The sequence below is a fragment of the Lagenorhynchus albirostris genome, chromosome 20 (genome assembly GCF_949774975.1).
Source record: "Lagenorhynchus albirostris chromosome 20, mLagAlb1.1, whole genome shotgun sequence".
Lineage (NCBI taxonomy): Eukaryota > Metazoa > Chordata > Mammalia > Artiodactyla > Delphinidae > Lagenorhynchus > Lagenorhynchus albirostris.
Window position 1 is genome coordinate 50,701,971 of NC_083114.1, and position 18,259 is coordinate 50,720,229.

Below are 18,259 nucleotides of genomic sequence, written 5' to 3' on the forward strand. Positions count from 1 at the left end.
TGAGCATCCGTTCGTTGGCTTGTTCCCTGTATTTCTTCTTTGCCGAAATGTCTGCTCAAGTCACTTGCCCATTTTTTTTAAAGTTCAGGTTGCCTTCTTGTTAAAGGGTTGTAAGCATTCTTTATATAATCTGGATACAAGTCCTTGGTTGGATATATGTGCTGCAAATATTTTCTCCCAGTCCAGGCCTTGCTTTTAAACTTTTTTTTTTTTTTTTTTTTTTGGCCACACGGTGCGGCATGCAGGATCTTAGTTTCCCGACCAGGGATCGAACCCATTCCCCCTGCAATGGAAGTACGGAATCTTAACGACTTGACCGCCAGGGAAGTCCCTTAAACTTTTTAATAGTGTCTTTTGAAGGGCAAACGTTTTTAATTTTGATGAAATGATTTTATCAATTATTTTTCATTTATGATTTGTGCTTTTGTATTCTAAGAAACCTTTGCCTAACCCAAGATCACAAACATTTTCTCCTAGAAGTTTTACAGGTTTACCTCTTATGTTTAAGTCTGATCCATCTTGAGTTAGTGTTTGTGTACGGTGTGAACTAATGGTCAAAATGAGCCCCTTGGCCTCGTTCCTGATCGTAGGAGAAAGCATTCTGTTTTTTATCATTAGGTGGGGTGATAGTCTTAGGTTTTTCAGAGATGCTTTTTATCTTAAAAAGGTTAAAGGTGTTCTCATTTCTTCCCACTTTGTGGAGAGTTTTACTCATGAATGAGCGCTCAATTTGTTAAATGGTTTAACAAATCAATTTGTTAAATGGAGATTCGCCATAGGTGCAGAATCTCATATGATTTTTCTCTTTCAGTGTATTAATATGGTGAGTTACACTGAATAATATTTTTAGTGGTAAATCAGCTTTGTGCCCCTGGGATAAAACACACTTGGCCACGGTTTTTAAAAACGTATTACTGGATTCAATTTGTTAAATATTTTGTTAAGGAGTTCTTGTATCTGCATTCATGAGGGATAAGGTGATACGGTCATTTAATCCATTAAACTAAATTGTCAGCTCCATGAGAGGAGAGAGTCTGCCTCTTCGGGTCATCTCTGGGTTCCCAGCTCCTAGTCAATGCTTGGCACATAGAGGACCCTTGGGACCTATCTGTTGAATAAAGGACAATTAATGAATGCATGACCATAAGTCACAGGTTGCTTTATGCCGGACAGGATTGTGTGACTAGTTTATCAGAACTTGTTTTCTGTAACCCAAGGGAATGTGATTCAGGTGAGTTAGTAGCTTATCTGGTTGTTCTGACTCTTAAAGTGGTCCAGGTTTGTAAGGATGGAGATGACCTGAAGATGTAAGAGGAGAAGCAGCGTAGGAAGGAGAAAGAAGGAGGCCGTTTCTGGGGTTTCACCCCTGTCTTCTGATCCTTGACCCATTTCTCTCCACCTGATGGGTGCTACCTGTTCACTAAGCTCCCCTCCCTACCCCTGGATTAGGCAGCTACAGCCCTTTTCCTTAAGCACCTGGTGGGTCCCGGTGCCGTTGCATCACCTTTGTGCACAGTCTAAACAGACTGAGGGCAGGGCAGCTTATCCCCCAGTTGCAGTTAGCTCTCACGCTTTCACTTCCATCATCATTATCACTGAATCTTTACTGGGTAAATACCATGTGGATATCACTGTGCCGTGCATAGTGCCCTTCATTTGTCTGGCATTTCATGTAAGAAATCACGATGATTATCTACTGACTTCCTACTATCATAATAAACATTATTTCTTTGGTTAAGTAAACTCAGGACGCTCCTGGGAGGCAGACATTTGCACAGTCAGGACACTACAGTGAGGCAGTGCCCAAGGTCCCCCAGACAGCACACGGTGCAGACAGGATCTGCGTGCCATTCTGATGATTGGGACACCCTCAAGCCAGTCTTGGACTCAGGTAAGCACCTCGGTCTAGTGCTCTCCAGGTTGTGTGACTAAGACACTCATTTTCTTATCATGTGTTTGGAAAGTGGGATGTTTTGCAATAATGCAAAAAGGTAATGTTATATTGATCCTGTCTCTTCCTACACAGATATAGTTAAAAAGTCTAATCTAAGTGGGAGTTTAGGGGAAAACCCATTGACACGATTTTCTTTTTTTTTTTTTTTTTTTGCAGTACGCAGGCCTCTCACTGCTGTGGCCTCTCCCGTTGCGGAGCACAGGCTCCGGACGCGCAGGCTCAGCGGCCATGGCTCACGGGCCTAGCCACTCCGCGGCATACGGAATCTTCCCAGACCGGGGCACGAACCCGTGTCCCCTGCATCGGCAGGTGGACTCTCAACCACTGTGCCACCAGGGAAGCCCTGTTTTCTTCTTTGAAAGAATTTCAAAAGTACAGAAACGTTACCAAAAATTATTGTATAAAGAACACCTGTATGGCCAGATTTACCTGCTAATATTTCACTCCTTTGCTGTGTTATTGTGTGCGCGCTCTCTCTCTCTTTATCATTTGGAAGTTTACTTGCATACACTCAGTCCTTTAGCTCTAAACCTTTCTGTGCATAATTCCTAAGAATAGGAATATCCACTTACATAACCGTAAAACCAAGGTATAGTTACCAACATCAGTAAATTTAACACGGATGCAACACTTTTGTCTGATCAACTGTTTGAATTCAAATTTGTCAGTTGACCCAGTACTATCCTTTGTAGCATTTTCCCTCCAGTCCAGGATCCAGTCCAGAATCAGGCATTGCATTTAGTTGTCCTGTTTCCTTAGCCTCCTTTAACCTGGAATTCCTATGGCTTTTCTTTTTCTACTATGGCATGGACATTTTTTAAGAGTAACCCCTCACCCCCGCCTTTTAAAAAATAATAGGTTGCTTCTCATTTGGGGTATGCCTCACGTTTCCTCGTGAGTAGATGGGGGTTATGCATTTTGGGAAGGACCCTGTATAGAGAGTGCTGCATCCAGCACAGGGCACCCCATCGGGAGGCACGAGGTCCAGCGCCCCTCACTGGTGATGTAGGTGTTGACCTGCCTGGTCCACTGCATAATCGCTGTTTCTTTATTCTCCCTGCAGCTAATAGGCAATCAGGGAGGAGACACTTGGAGATGATGTAAGAAATAGAACAGAATATTCTATTCTCATGAAACCTCCTTCTAGACTTAGCTCCATTGGTGACTCGCCTGCTCCAGTCTTCACCTGTCAAGCACTTTTACTTTCTATTCTTCCCCAGGAATCACACAAGGGCTGTGTCACTGAACTCAGGAGGATGCAGTCATCACCTGGTTTGTCCTTTTGAGGGTTAACTTCGTCAGGAAGTTTTCCCGACGTTGGTACACACCCTGATATAACGCACTGCAGAAAAGACCAAGCTCTGCCACAGGCTGACTTGCTTGGATCATCTGAGCTTGGCTGTGGTCCTTGGCGATCGAGGCTCTTTGTGTGTTTGCTAAAAGCTATGGGTGGCGGTCCCAGAATTTGCATACATCATGGATCCACTAAACTTTCTTGCAATTTCATTGATGTCCCTTCCTTAAAGCTGGTCTGTGGGCCCCACTGTGAGGACCCTGCCAAGCAAAGATACCAAAATGCTTTCGTCTTGAAAAACTGATGTGCCTTCCTTTTTCACATAGCCAGTATTATCCTGCTGCATTCCCATGTTGTCCTGCCTTCCAGGAAACTTGTAGTAAAATGCAATGTTGTAGCTCAGCCCCAGCCTCCAAAGACTGGGGGAGAATGGAACTTACCTTTAGGCTGGAAGTGCAAAGTCTTGGCACGATCATAGATTCTGTGCTGAAACTGTCCAATGGAACACAGAACATCACAAAATTCGTGGTTTCCAGACCGTCAAGGGGAAATGGAAACCACCGGTGTGGCCTTTGGAGGGTGTTCGAGGTTGGAGGAGCTCTCTGCTACTGGAAGCCCGTCTGCAGTGCTCGACCTTAAGCACTGGGTTTGTTTGTACCCGTTTCATAGAAGAGAAGGCTGAGGACAAGGAAGCATAGCTCACTTACCTCCACTTGCACCGCTGGTAAATGGGAGGGTTGGGATTCAAAACCAGACCTGTTAGGATAAGCTTTCTTATGCTACAAGAATTGTTTGAGAGAAGCTAATGTAGGTTTATAAAACCCAAAGAATTTTAGGACCAGAAAAAGATTTTTTAAGACAACCTGGTTCTCCCTCCTCATTTGATGGACGAACAGGTCTGCCCTGCCAGTCCCTTGGAATGGATAGACTCCCCCACATGAAAGCAAGGGTCTGCCCTGAAAAGTTTCTGTTTAGTTAGGCACCTGAGTGGGAAATTACAGAGTGATTTCAGTATTTTATTAGGTGAATTGAAGCAGATATAAGTGAGATCATTCTGTGGTCAAATGCCTTACTTTAATATAAACTATTCTGAAATAGTGACTCTCTATGGTTTTCTGCTATGGTAGCTTTGGCTTTCCCTCATTTCACCTCAAATTTGTGAAAAGCACATGCACAGATGGATTCATCAAGCCTTTGGAATGTTCTGGTACTTTGTTTGTTTACATTTTTAATGGCCTTTTTTGCTGGGGTTCATCTCTACGTGATCCAAAGTTATTCAGACCAACTCTGACCCTAACTTGTTCTCCTGGTCCATCCTTGTCAACCACACTTTCAGAAATGGGCAAGGCCTGCTTGGTTGGGAACATCCCAGAGTGTCCACAGGCTCATCGGCTGTGGGCACTCATCTCGGAATGGTTATCAGCTGGTTACAGATGTCTGGAGGGGGAAACACACAGTTTGAAACTAACATAAAGCATGTATGATCTACAGATAGAGAAACAGATCAATAGATACATCAATAGAGTCCACATAGAATTTGGGGGGTTTGAAGGGACCTTAGCATTTAGTGTACCCCAAAGTTCCTCATATATCAGTACAGAAAGGTGAGACAGCCCACGAGTAAATGATTTGCAATGTGGTCATGTCCACAAGTTAGCAGCAAATCTGAGTCTGGGTCAGGTGTCCCAAGGCCTTGTACCACACCACGTAGACTGCTCAGTCCAGAGTCTGCACTGACAAGGGAGCTTTTCTTTACTCTGTACAGATATTGGCATCTTTAGGGAGCCCCAAAGAATTGGGCCTCCAATGTGGCCTGTCCTTCTTGTTAGTTACGTAGGCAAACACATGTTCTCTAGAACACGTAGAAAATGGCTTGAGGTGGGTACAATGTAACTGGACTCAGCACACCTAAGTAGGAAGGCAGGACAAAAGATTCAGAAATAGCGAGACAGAACCTCTGCCCTAAGGAAGGGCCAGGCCATCCTTCCCAGAACCCCTGGAAAGGATTCTTCAGGAGACATCGTGGAGATGCTGGGGCACCCGGGGGAGGGAGTTCAGATCTGGGGAGATGGTGGATCTGGGAAGCTTTATGAATTGATTTTCACTCCAATTAAATCTTGGAAGACAAGGTAGAATTTCAACTTGGGTCATTGAAGGAGAGTGGGAAATGGCTTTGGACCTTGGCAGAAGAGAAGGGGCCACCTGTGAAAGGGTAGCTTGTTTGGATAGAGGGATGTAAGAACTGGTTTTATCGAAAAGAGATGTTTTTCTTTCCCATTGTCCTCATTGAGGCCATGCCTTACGTTTGGTTTTCTGTGCTCCTCCTTTGCAGCAGGGCTGGGGGTGGACCACTTGGCTCCTGGCTGCCGTGGGTGACCAAGTTGTTGCCTTTGCTCCCAAATCAAAGCAAATTAAACTTGCTTTTGTCTGATTAAATTATACGGGGCTTCCCTGGCGGTCCAGTGGTTAAGACTTCGTCTTCCAACGCAGGGGGTGCGGGTTCAGTCCCTGGTCGGGGAGCTAAGATCCCACATGCCTCGCAGCCAAAAGACCAAAACATAAAACAGAAGCAATATTGTAACAAATTCAATAAAGACTTTTAAAGTAGTCCACGTCAAAAAAAACTTTAAAAAGTAAATATAAGTAAATAAATAGCATCCAGGTGAGAGCCAGGATCAAGGCCACAAAAACTCTCCCGTGGCCTGGCCCACACGTCCCACGCGTTCCCTTCCTTTTCCCGCATGCATTTAGGAAGCAGGGGGTTATAAGCACATAGTTAATCTCAGCAAGACTCTCTTTGACACAGGTTGAGAGGCAGATCGTGGTGATAAATCTCTAAGGCTGTATGTGTGTATGTGTGTACATATATATATGTGTATATGTATGTATATGTGTGTTTGTCCACTTGAAACACTTACTGGATGAACCTAGCATCAGGAGACCATGTTTCTCAAAACATTGTTCTAAAATTTCAAGTTATCGGCATGAAATGATACCTACAGCTCTCTAATATCTAACTTTCCATCTTCCTATTTGCAGTGAGAACTTATGTTCTCATTCCTAATGTGTATTTGTGGTTTCTCTTTTTCTTGATTAATCTCGCCAGACGTTTGCTCGTCTTGCTGTTGTTTTCAAACTGCTAGTTCTTGGTCTCATTTTCAGATCTAGGATGAGTTTTCCTGGGGCTTGGGGAGGGCTGGTCCTTCGTGTTTGCTTCTTTATTAACTCCTTCTTTCTTTATCCTGTGACGGTTGCTGTCCTTTTGTTTGAGTTCCATGCTCAGCACGTAGATGTCCATCTGTCTGTCTTAGAGCAGGTGTGGGATGCCAGCTCTCAATCCGCTGTGTGCAGACATGTGATTCTGTTCTCATCTCTGCCCAGACATTTCTCTGACAGGCCCTCATTCCTGCTTGGCAACAAGAAAACTAAATTTCACTCCCTTTAACCCAGTAAACAATTCCGTCAGGCATTTCCCTCTAACAGCATCTGGTTTAAAGCTTCTTCTCTCTCAGATGTTAGTTAAACATCTGAGCCCATTCAGTTGTGAGCCCACAGCCTCCCTCTGGTCCAGGCTCTTCCCAAGCCCAGGCGCAGCTTCCGGGGAGAAAAATGCAGCAGCCCTCCGGCCCCTTCCCGTCCCAGGAACCCGTGCCTGCAGACTGCCGAGGGCGCCGGGCCGCAGGGTGTCACCCAGAGAAGTGCGTGCCCACGGCTGGCTGCAGGCTGTGGGGTTGCAGGTTCCCATCCGATTCTTGGTGACTTCTCTGGCATCACATGGTGACATCGTCCTCTCCTGTCTTAGGCATCGTCCTCTCCTTTAGGCCTCGTCCTTAGGCGGTCTTTGGGCATCGTCCTCTCCTGCCCTAGCCTCCCAGTGTTGGGATCCTACAGAGGCTCTGCTCAGCCACCCCTCTCATTCTTACGAGAAGGAGGACTCCCAGCTCACCATCCAGTGGGTGACACTTTGGCGGGGCGGGTCTGGTCCTCTAGCCACGTCTGTGGCCTCCCTGGGTCCACAGGAACCTGAGGAATCCTGTCCTGCCCACCTTGACGTGATGAGGGGGCGGGTGGTGGGACCTGCCTCTGCCTGGCCCTGCTCACCCCGGCACTGACGTACCCGCAGGTTCTGTCTCTCGGCTACCTTCACGGGAGGGAGGTGCTTCTGCCGAACCCCAAGCCCTTCAGGCTTCAGGGAAGACGATCTTGTCCCTACGGGGGTAGGGGGGAACTTCACCCCAGCCCCCAGCACACAGTTTGCTGTCCTTTGTCACGTGGGACAATCTGCTGGGGTCGGGGTGGGGGCACGGGAGGGACAGCAAAGTGGTGCAGTGTCTTCAGTTACTGCTGAGGACCACCTTCCTTGCAGAACATACGAACGTGCTCTTCTTCCTCGTGATGTCTTCCCTCCGGAAGCAGAGTTCTGAAAGGGAGAGAAAGGCGGGGGTGTCGTCGGGCAGCCTCCAGTCTCGAAGCCTTTCCCTTTCCTCTTTCCTTCCTGGTCCACAATGAGAAATCATCCGGCCCTCTTGTTGTCCAGGACCGGCCCTGGTGTGTGAAACGGGGGTTAAGGGAATGAAGGGGAGGATCCCGCCTGCCTCTCCCAGCTTCCGACGGCTGCCGGCAAACCTCGGCGATCCTCGGCGTGTGGCTGCATCTCTGTCATCTCTGCCTCTGTGTCACATGGCCTCTGCCCTGTGTGCCTCTGCTTTCTCATAAGGACACTCTCATTGGATTAGGGCCCACCCTTACCCAGGAGGATCCCATGTAACTAATTACATCTACGAAGACTCTTTTTCTAAATAAAGTCTCACACACAATTCCAGGTGGATGTGCATCTTTGGGGGGCACTATCCAGCCCAGTATGGCGTGGGACTTGGGTCTCTGCCGAAGCTGTCACCTTCCCAGGATCTCTTGGTTCCTCCGCCAATGAGCAGGCCAGGCCCGGGGGGTAGTGGAACGTCTGCGGCTCACGTTCCTTTCCCTGGACTCTCCACCTGCCGCAGAAGCGCCGCCACAGCTACAGGTGTTTTGGAGGCTGGAATGCAGTCTTACGGGCCCTGAATAATCTGAGCGTCACTGGCAATACCCACATCCTCACTCCCAGGAGACGATGGAACACTTCGACCATTGTTGTGAGTGGCTGTTCCTTTGAGCCCCAAAGCAAGAGAGGTGGGAGGTCCAATGTCAGCTGACAGTGCTGAGTGGCCTGGGCTGCGTTTATGGTGTCTGGTGCCATTGTGCTTCTGCCTAGCCAGGTCGTGCACCGCATAGAGTGTCTGCCACCATGTGAGAGTGAGCGTCAGGCTTGGGGACCTAGTCTAGCTAAGGGTTTTCGGGTTCGGGGGAAACGTAGCTGTCACCTGGTCTATTGATGCTCCAGGTGGCTGCACGTTGCAATGACTCGGGAATTTTTAAAAGGACTGATGGCTGAGTCCCAATTCTAATGTGAATTAAGTATGTGACTCTATTAGCAATAGATTCTAATGTGAATCCTGGAAATGGGGTGTGACCTGGGCTTTGGGGTTTTTTTAAGTCTATCTTTAAAAAACAGCTTTATTTAGATATAATTAACACACGATTCACCCAGTTTCAAGTGCGCAATTCAGTGGTTTTCGGTAGAGTCACAGGGCTGTATATCCGTCATCACAGTCTTATCTGAGAACTTTTTTTTTGCCCCTAGAAGTCATCCCAGACTCATTAGCAGGCACACCCCATTACCACCCCCACTATTCTCTTAGCCCCAGGCAATCCACTTTCTCGAGATTTGTCTATTCTGGTCTTGCATGTAAAAGGAATCGTATATATGAGGTCATTTGTAACCGGCTTATTTCCTAAACATAATGTTTTCAGGGCTCATCCACGTTGTAACGTTCCTTTTTATTGCTGAATACTGTTCTGTTGTATGGATGTGCCACGTTTTATGTATCCATTCATCAGTGAAGGACATTTGGTTTCTTTCCACATCTTGGCTCTTATGAATAATGCTGCTACGAACATTTACGTACAAGTTTTTCTGCAGACACATTCGTTGCCTTAAATTTCCTGTCAATTTATGAGTGTCTCAAAAGAAGAAGTTGGTTATCACCTCCCACTAATATAGGATAAACCAGCTTCCTCTTGGTAGTATTTGCTTCTCATATTTACTCTCGATCTTTCTGTAATGAAACAGAATCTCTTGTTATTAAAATGTAGCTTGATATCATTTTTTTGGTCCAATCTGATAACCTCTGTCATTTTACTGGCAAATTTAGTCCATTCACAATCATAATTACTATTCTGGATTTGTATCTACCATATTATGAAATTTCTTGTTCCATATTTCATATGTTTTCCTCTTTTCTTGTCTTTTTCTTTTTTTAATATTTATTTATTTATTTGGCTGCACCAGGTCTTAGTTGAGGCACACAGGATCTTTTAGTTGCGACATGCAGACTCTTAGTTGCGGCATGTGGGATCTAGTTCCCTGACCAGGGATCAAAGCTGGGCCCCTGCACTGCAAGCGTGGAGTCTTAGCCACTGAACCACCAAGGAAGTCCCTTTTCTTGTCTTTTTAATTGAGCTTTCTTTAGTTCATCCCTACCGCCCCTAGTTTGGAAGCTACATAGATGTGTATTCTTTTTTTAGTTAGCCTTACATTGTGAATACTTTGTCTAAAAGGAATGAATATTTCTCATCTACTCTCAGAAAATAGAGGAACCGTAGAATATTTCACCTTCTATCATCTCTCCCATTGTATATTTAAAATAAAAAAAAACTTTTTTTGAAACATTCATAAACTGACAGGAAATTGTAAAGATAGTACAGAGAGGTCCTGTGTACACTTCACCCAGTTTTCCCCAGTGGTTACATCTTACGTAATTGTAGTATAATATCAAAACCAGGAAATTAACACTCATAAAATGTATGTATAGTCCTCTCATTTTATCAGATGTATAAATTTATGTAACCACCACAATCAAGATACAGGAGTGTTCCCTCACCACAAATATCTCCTCACAGACATCCTTTCAATAGTCACACCCATGACCTTGTCCCCTACCACCTGTAACCCCTGGCAAGCACTGATATGTTTTCCATTTCTATGATGTTGTCATTTTGACAAAATTATATAAAATCATCCTCTATGTGACCCTCGGAGATGGGCCTTTCTACGCAGCATAATGCTTCTGAGATCCATCCAAGTCGTTGTGTACATCAGTAATTCCTTCCCTCTTTTCGTTAAACGCTATTCAACAGTATGGATGCACGAGTTTGTTTAACCGTCCTACTTCTACTGTAGGACATTTTGCTTGTTTCTACTTTTTGGCTACTCTGAATAAAAATTGCTATAAATAATCATATAAGGTTTTTATGTGGACATAAGTTTTCTTTCTCTAGGATAAATGCCCAAGACTACAACTGTTGGGTCATAGGATAACTGTTTGTTTAGATTTTAAAGAAACTACCAAACTTTTTCAAAGAGACTATGCCATTTTATGTTCCCACCAGCCATGCAGAAGGTATCCAGTTTTTCTGCATTTTCAGCATTGGGCATTAACATTATTTTTTATTTTAGGTGTTCTAATAAGTATGCAGTGATAGCTCTTTTTGGTTTTAATATTTCACTTCCCTAATGGTTTAGTTATGTTGAATGTACTTTCATGTCCTTATTTGCCATCTGTTTGCCTCTTCAGTGAAATATCTCTTCATTTTCTGACCTATTTTCTAATTGGATTTTTTTTTTTTTACTGTTGAGTGTTGAGAGTTCTTTATATATTCTAGATACTGGATACGTGGTTTGCAGATATTTTCCTCCAGTCTTAGCTTGCCTTTTCATCTTCTTAACAGGGTCTTTGAAAGAGCAAACATTTAAAATTTTGATGAAGTCCAGTGAATTTTTTCCTTTTTTTTCCCCCAAAGGTGTTGCTAATCTGAAAGCCATGGTCCTGGATGAGTAAAGCCCTCTCCCTGAGCCCGTCTGTTTCCCTGCATCCTCTGACAGCCTGAGTCTGAGAAGAATCCCCCTCACTGGGGGCGAGCTGGCCTTCCTGCCACTTTTCCTATGGGCCGCATTCTCGCTGTTTCAGCCACCGAGGCAGCCTGACCCTGCTTCCTTTGAACGACTCTTCAAGTATCTGAAATCAGCTTTCTGAGGTTCTTGTCTCCTCTTTTTCAAAGGAAGAGGGTGTCCACTTGCTGGGTCATTGGTTGGTCAGGCAGGATGTGTCGGATGGGCTGGGGATGCCTGGGCCCCTCCTGGCCCACTCCCTCCGCTCAGCACATCAGGCCCTGGTCAGCCCTGTGGGGTGGACAGAATGAGGAAACCGAGACCCCTTGGTTTGCCTTAAAGAGTCTCTGGTTGTTTGCAAGCTCCGTACACGTTCCCAAATCCTGGCTCATGTGCCCCAAGAGGCCTCGTGGGCAGGCGGGCCCCAGGGAAGAGAAAAGCAGGACCCTGCAAGTGTCACACCTGCGACAGGTGTGAGCCGGCCAGGCCTCCATTTGCTCACTTGTGGAGCAAAAGAGGCAGAATCTGCTGTGCAGGTGCCATGAGAGGGACTCAGGAATGCCGGGCCTCCAGCCTTCCGCTCAGCACAGAGAGACCTTAGTGACATCATGAGAGCAAGGACAAACACGGATGGAGCTCATCCCAAGCCAGGCCAGGCTCCAACGCATTTAACCTCTCAACAGCCCAGAGCCAGCCCTGCCCGGTGCCTCGGCCCCACAGCTGCAGTGCAGGCCCAGACAGGTGTAGTGATGTGAGCAGTTCACCCGGCAGGTAAGCGGCAAAGAGTCTCCCGGCGATGTGGCTGGAGGGTGGGAGCCCGAGGCCACTGGGCTCGCTGCCCTCCTGCGTCCACTCGTGAGTAGAAGCTGCCTCCTGTCCCAGGTGTGTGTTTGGATCAATGGGTCATCCTGCTTTTCTTCTGAGAACCACATGCACAGACACCAGACCGATGAAGCTCCTGGGTTTGCATCTCTGTGGGGTGGTGTAACTCAGGCCACTCTGCTGCTGGGGCTGGTGAGGGGACGGCGCCCCCCCCACGATCACGTTCATCCGTCTGACAATTGGGAGACCAGCGAAGAATCTGGCCAAAATGGTAAGTCCTGAGGCTTGTTTGGGAACCATCAGGCCAAGCAAAACCAGATTGGAAACTATTTCCAGATCTCCATTCAGATCGCTGTCTTCGTGATTCCCAAAACTGAAGTGTAAACACACAGAAATCCCCACTTAAAGTCTAAAAATGCTGTTCTTATAATTCTTCTAAAGACCTCAAATTGTGGAGTGTTTTTCTTCAAAATATTTTGAATCTTTGCCCCTGGGAATACTGTCTTTTTAAAATCAGAATCTCCAGTTTCCCATCTGGGCTCATGACTAGATAGATTTCCACGTCACCGGGGCCCAGATTTTTCATCTCTAATACCCTCTTCCAGGTCGGCGGCCCCAGACACTTGCCCAGGACTGCTGGCCTGTTCTGCCCGGATAGGTTTGGGCTGGATGGTCACTGATACTGCACTCTGACCCTTTCTGTAAGTGTTGCTCTCCAGGTGACTTATATATATGTTTATGGGGTTTCTTTTTAATACCCCAGGACATTATTTAAATGATAAGAGACTGTGACACAGAGGCTTTTGCCAAGATTTCTGGCAGGTGGGCATTTTCCTTCCTTTGAAACCTGGCTGCCTCTGCAAGGGGACGGATGAGGCAGCTGAGGAGCAGCTGCTGCATCGCCGGGGAAGTGCGGATGGGGTGGGGCCACGGGTCACAGAAGTGGCGCTAGGAGGCTGATGAAAGAGCTGACAGCTCAGCCCTCCATCACCTGTGAAAATGGCAGGAAAAAAGAAGAATGTTCCATGTCATTTAGCCAGTCCCACGTAGCTGATTTTCTGGGGCACTTTAGCCAGGAGGACACGCTCCCGCATTTGCTCTGAGGCCATATTATCTCACGCCTGGGATTTCAGAAGAGCTGTCACCCTCTGGCTGTACCCATGGCAACGGGAGACCCAGCATCAGGAGCGCTCTCTCAGTGTCTGCATTCAGCACCGAGGGATGTGGAGGGGGGGCGCTTTGGGAACAGAATAGACCCTGGCAGTCACTGGGTCCAGACCCCTCCTTCGAGGGCGTAGCAGGGAGCCACCAATGGGAAGGGAAGGGCCGAGGAAGACCCGTCTTCTGACTGCTTGCCGGACCCCTGCTAGCCCTGCTGCTCCTCCCTCAGGGGAGGCTTCCGGTACTTTCTCCCTTGATGGGCATTAACTGTCAAGAGGCGCCAACAGCTATGGGAAGGGAAGGAGAAGAGTCCATAAGGCCATGAGAAAGGGGAACCAGAAGGGTTGGAGGAAAGCCAGAATGTTCCAGAATCTGCAGGAAGCAGGGGCTATCCAATACAGCAAGCAAGTCAGGTTAGATAATTAGCAAATTCAGCATTTGTTTGGAATCCACCTAAAAGAGCATCCCTAATTTGAGCTTATTTCTATGAACATTCCCTGGACCTAGTAATTAGGGAGCAACCTTTGCCTCTGAGATTTTTGTCATTCTGGAGATGTCCTATTATGCAGACAGTGAAGGGAAGCAGCACGATGGATAGAACGTTTTTTTTTCCTAAGCCACGAACCATCCTTGGCTTCTGCAGTTTCTCCCTAGCATTGCAAGTTAGTAGCTCCTGTGCTTTAAGTCTTCCCCAGAAATGTTTAACAATAGCAAAAAATATATAAACAAGCAAAACCCAGACTTATAGCTACAGACTTGATTTCTACATGGCAGAAGCTAGGTTTTCTTTGTCTTTTATAGCACGTTTCCAGGTCTACATATTGTCTGGCCTGTGCACTGTTGGTTTTTATAAGTTTTGGGATTTGACCTGTTGTGAAAACTATTCTTGCCACGTACATACATGTAATAACACCTAATTACTACTTAATATTCTATTTGTTAATTCAACAACCATTTAAGTTTTTTCTGCATCCAAGGCAGTGTGCTGAGCAGTTACAGTTCAATGGGGAAAACAGTGTCCCTGCTCCCAAAGGCACATGGACAGTATTCCAGGACAGGGGAATCAGGACATGATGGGAGCATGTGTACATTGTGTTTAGACCAGAGGGGCCAGTGGCCACTTATTTGGAAGGAGGGAGGGGGTCAGAAAGTCTTCCTCGAAGCAAAGCCTCTCTCTGGCCATTCAACATTCTCAAATCCTTTATGCCGTGGTTCTTCTATATTTTATCAGAAAACCTTCAGCAGTAGGTCAGTGCCACAAGCTGTCCATCTGCGTTTCTATACCCGGTTGCTGAGCCCTGTGAGAAGCCATCTCATCCGCTAAACATCCAATTTAATTGCTCATAAGTTCCACCTTCCATAAAACACTGAACACATTCAGCCAGGTTCTCTGCCACTTTATAACATGGACCACCTTTCCTCCAGTTCCCAAAGTCAGCTCCATCCCTTTAACTGACTGTTAATCCCATTCCTGGTCATTCCCCCGTGACAGCAACTTCATGCTCTTCCATCAGTGGCTGTCTTCCTACTGGCCAGTCTTGGCCCCATGGGGGATTGGTTCATGCCCCTGAACCCCTAGATTTGCACCTGCCTGAGTGCTGTGTGGTTTCCCACAGGCGTCCTTTACTGTGTCTTCAGAGACTTCTCAGTGTGAGAGACACACAGTGCAGGAGAGGCAAAGTACTGTCAGGCTACAAGGCCATGAAGCTTGTGGCTGGAAGGTGGACCACCAGGATGTGAAGAAGACACCAGAGGGTGTGATACAGTCCACCCGTCGCACTGCTCAGATCCACTCGTTCCTCACGTCACGTCCAATCCATCTCAGAGCCCTCCAGGTGGTGGCAAGAATCAATAGCATTTCAGGTATCTTGGTGTCACCATCAGACTCGATATCCACCAGCCCTCAAAATTCGGGGTGTCCCCCTTTTCCCAGTGAATACTCTGATAAACGGCTGTAAGTCCATTTAAGGAAGAGTTAAGGGGCCTTTATGATGAACACCTGTGGTGCCAGTGCAGGGGCTCTTTCTCAGGAGGACCAGCGCCCTCCCTTCATCAGCGGACTCTTGGTGCGTGAAACTGACCCAACGTGATTTTCCACTGAATGGCTGATATCAGCCTTCTGTCCACCAGCTCTAGATTTTTGTCTTGGTTCCACTAATTCCCTGCCCATCCCAATGGCCTTTTAGCTTTGCTGTCCATTATAGTTGTTATGTCTACCTGACCACTGTCCAGTGAGGACTGCCACCTGCCTTCTCCACTCTGTAATCACATCATCATCTTCACTGACACTGGGGAGCCCAGTCCCATGGCTGGACCCCTACTGTAAACTGCAGGCCCACAGAGGACAGCCAGCCCGGAGCCTCTCAAACATGTCAATGCCCCTCTCACCAATGCATTTCCTATTGCTTTTGTGAAGGGGGTGTCCTTTGAGCTTTGCTGGGGAACACGGTCAGGTGGTAAGTTCTTTCATCTCACACAGCAAAGTCATCCTAACATTGCCCCTTCCCTGAGCCCTCTGTCCCTTACCTCAGTGCTCTGCCAAGGCAGTTCCAGCCTCTCTGCCTAATTTACTGCAGGTCATCATGATGCACAAGCTTCACAGCCCCATCCCGGCAGGGCAGTAATGCGGGCTCCAGGCCTTCTCCAGCCTCTAAACTAAGCTGGAGATGTTCAGTCCAAGTCTGAAGATCTGAGAACCGGGGGGCCGATGGGGTAAGTCCCAGACTGAGTTTGAAGGCCTGAGAATCAGATGTCTGAGGGGAGGAGGAGGTGGACGTCTGCACTCAAGCAGGGAGCAAATTCACCTTTCCTCTGCCTTTTTGTTCTACTCAGACCCTCCACAGAGTGGATGATGCCCACCCACATCGGGGAGGGCCATCTTCTTTCCTCCGTCCACCAGTTCAAATGCTCATCTCTTCCAGAAAGACACACCAGAGATGATGTTTGACCAGCTATCTGGGCATCCCTTAGCCCACCCAAGTTGACACATAAAATTAACCATCACCACAGGTAAACTCACAGTCTGAAGCCCAGAGGTTCCCCCTTCTGCCCTGGTTGGGGAAGAACACTGATAGGTGTTTTCTACTTTGGTTTTCCCCGTTATCACTTTGCTCCACAAGGAAGTGGAGAGAGATTGGGAGACTCAGAGGAACCACCCTCAAAGCACAAGATCCTTACGAAAAGACCAGACTGGGACGAAATGAAATTTCCAGATCTCGACTCTAGGTTTTCCCCTGATTGCTCAACTTAAAGCGTTAACCACATTCCGGGTAGAAGATGATCCACTTTTATTCTAAAGACCCAGCATGTGTTGTGCTTCTGCTGTTCTCTCCCCTTCGGTTTTATAAACACCCTGAAAATGACTTACAGACGTAAACATCAATCAGGAACTCTCTCCAGCCTGTATGACAAAATCCAGGGCCATCTGCAAAGGAAAGTTCTGCTCCCCCATTTTATCGTTGTTTTGATTTCCGAGGGGTCCCCAGGGCATCTGGTTTCCATAACTTCCTGCTTCCTCCAGATGGAACGACCCAGCCAGCCAGCTCCCTCCAAGGAGAGCGTGTGGTCAGGCTGGGGTTCCTTCCCTGCACCTCCTTCCTCGCGTTTGGAAAGTTGGAGATTTCCTCTCGGTTTCATGGTTTATGTCAAATATCTGCATATTCAAAGCAAATGGACTGCTTTGTGTATTTCAACATTCCTTTGCGTAACTTGACTTATCTGACTCTTGAGAGTTGTGGCTGTTTTTGCAAATCACTGAAGAGGGGCAGAAGCAGGTTCTCTAGCTAATGGAAAGGGTTGGGGGGAGGGGAGAGCCTCAGACCCCTCCCACCATGAGCAGGCAGACCACAGACCACAGTGTGTCTTGGGTCCTGGGAGGGCCCCAGGTTGGCTTTTCTGAAGCCGTTTTCCATGCCCACGTGCGGTAGGTTCCCATGTGAAAGAAGCCCACTGGCGATCGGCAGCTTTCCCCAAGCTTTCCCATGGGGCAGGCATTTCCCCATGTTTCCGGGGCAAAGGCAGAGTGGAGTGCCAGGCGCTGAGGTCAGAGTCGACTGTTGGTGCGTTTGTGCATTAGACAAACCCAGGATAAGTGTGTAAAAGGCTAAAACCCAGCACTGGGAAAATATACCCAATACTGGCCCTTGAAAGATTGGGTCACTCCCAGCACCTTTAAATGCCAAAAAACGCTCCGCGATTTTAAGGCACATGCTAACAAGAGCTGTGCTCCCAGGTCAGTCTTGAAGCTTCATCAAGTCGATTTAAAATTCAGAGGTTGGGGGCTTCCCTGGTGGCGCAGTGGCTGAGAGTCCTCCTGCCGATGCAGGGGACACGGGTTCGTTTCCCAGTCTGGGAAGATCCCACATGCCGCGGAGCGGCTGGGCCCGTGAGCCATGGCCGCTGAGCCTGCGCATCCGGAGCCTGTGCTCCGCAACGGGAGAGGCCACAACAGTGAGAGGCCCGCGTAATGCAAAAATAAATAAATAAAAATTCAGAGGTTCTCAAAGCCTGTTCAGCGATTCCAGGGTAGGACGCATCACAACAGAAATGAAGCTCACAGAATAAAAGCTCGCTGTCCAGACCAGACAGCTGCTCTTTAATGCTGAGTTTGGTGTCTCGTGGACCGAACCCCAGGATGCAGAGGTAGGAGGCTCTTAGGGATCATCCAGTCTATTGATAAATGAGAACTCAGCCCGCAGACCAGCCCCGCCTCCCTGTTAGCTCAGTGCCCTAGGGAAGGGTACCCCATCGCTCTGTGCCTCAGTTTCCTCCTCAGAATCTCGTTTCACTAAAATGTTGAGAAATGGCCTTACATCCTACGCTGGGTCTGTGGCCCACACTAGGTCCAGAGAGAGCTACCGGGATTAGCTTTGCTGGGCTGTGGTCTTTGATCCTGACTGCTATGCACTTGCAGAAGATGTGTCCTCGGTACAAAATACGACTGTGCTTTGCTGCCAAGGATAGAGAAAACGGAAAGTTCAGCTCCTTACTCCACAATGCAGGAGTTCTAGTGACAGTTATATTTGGATCAATGGAAGTCAGA